General features: G+C 38.9%; 1 pseudogene; it reads left to right on the top strand.

The window, feature by feature from the left end:
- Nucleotides 1–212: 212 nt before the first annotated feature.
- Nucleotides 213–1,162, top strand: LOC129553932 (olfactory receptor 52A1-like; annotated as a pseudogene).
- The last annotated feature ends 556 nt before the right edge of the window (nucleotides 1,163–1,718 follow it).

A 1,718-nucleotide genomic window follows, 5' to 3' on the forward strand; every position in this document is an offset into this window, starting at 1 on the left:
AAATGAATAATGGTGAAACTTTCCATAGGTCTCAATATTGTCATTTTCTCATTATTGGAAAAAAAAATAATAAATAAGCTGATGAAGCTGTTCTCTTATTTCTGTCATTCAGTAGTTGAGTGACTGGCTAAAAATAGCATAGGTATATGAGAGTAGAGAGATTCAGAGTTTGACCAATGTTGCCCCCTTGCTAAGATTACCCCTAAACTGTCATGTCTATTATGAATGACACTGTATTTATGCCCTCTGTGCTGACCTTTATTGGGATCCCTGGCCTGGAAACTGTACAGTGTTGGATTGGGATTCCATTCTGTGCAATGTGCATCATTGCTTTGATGGGAAATTCTCTACTTTTGATCATCATCAAATCTGAGCCCAGTCTCCATGAGCATATGTATATCTTCCTGGCCATGTTGGGAGCCACGGACATTGCACTTAGCACCAGCATTGTCCCCAAGATGCTTGGAATTCTTTGGTTTCACTTGTCAGAGATTTATTTTGATGCTTGCCTCTTTCAGATGTGGCTCATCCACACAGCTCAGGGTATTGAATTGGGAGTCCTGCTGGCCATGGCTCTGGACTGCTATGTAGCAATCTGCTATCCTCTGAGGCATGCTACCATATTCACTCAACAGCTAGTCACTAACATTGGAGTTGGAGTGACATTGCGGCCAGCCATTCTTGTTATCCCATGCCTACTGCTCATAAAGTGTCGTTTGAAACTTTACAGAACCAAGTTAATATCCCACACTTACTGTGAACATATGGCCCTGGTGAAGCTTGCCACTGACGATGTTTATATCAATAAATTCTATGGTCTCCTTGGGGCTTTTATTGCCGGTGGCCTTGACTTCATTTTGATCACCCTCTCCTATACACAGATATTTATCACTGTCTTCCATCTGCCCCAGAAAGAGGCACGGCTTAAGGCATTCAATACATGTATTCCCCACATATGTGTCTTCTTCCAGTTCTATCTCCTTGCTTTTTCTCCTTTTTTACTCACAGGTCTGGATCTTATATCCCATTGTATATACATATCACCTTGTCCAACCGTTACCTATTGGTACCACCTTTCCTCAATCCATTTGTCTATGAGGTGAAGACCAAGCACATCCGAGATAAGGTAGCAAAAATGTTCTGTTCCAAAGATCAGGCTTGACATTTGATAGAACTAGTTTCTCCTATGGATTTAATGTCTCATGTCTTGGGCATATGTGATCTGCAAAACCAGTTAGTGGCTTGAAGTATCATCTTACTTGATGATGAATACTTTAGTAAACAAATAAATGATTGTTTTAGAAAGTTCACAGGGCATTGGACTTACGTCCAAATGAAGTTAGAAGAAATTGAGGGAAATAAAGCATAAGGCTCTCAAAGACTGAATACTTTTATATTGAAAAGTCATAAAAGATGATTTTCCTCATCATCAGGGCCAGGTCTGGCTGAAACAGACAACTGTAGAGATCCTTTTTGAATCCAAGCATGCTGTAATACTTATATGGATTCTTTAATTCTTAGAACTTGAGGATCCACCACTTTAATATGATGTTTCTTCTACATTCTCCAACTATTGTAAAATCTTTTCTAGAACTTACTTATTCCATCAAAATCTGTCCCTTGCATAACTTCTGATCAAATATATACAGAAATTCACATAAATACCTTCTTCCTGAAGCCTATTTCTATTTATTCATGCTATCATATTGGTGATTCTC

Source organism: Moschus berezovskii, chromosome 14, assembly GCF_049115385.1.
Source record: "Moschus berezovskii isolate FMDL1 chromosome 14, NW_MosBer_1.0, whole genome shotgun sequence".
NCBI lineage: Eukaryota > Metazoa > Chordata > Mammalia > Artiodactyla > Moschidae > Moschus > Moschus berezovskii.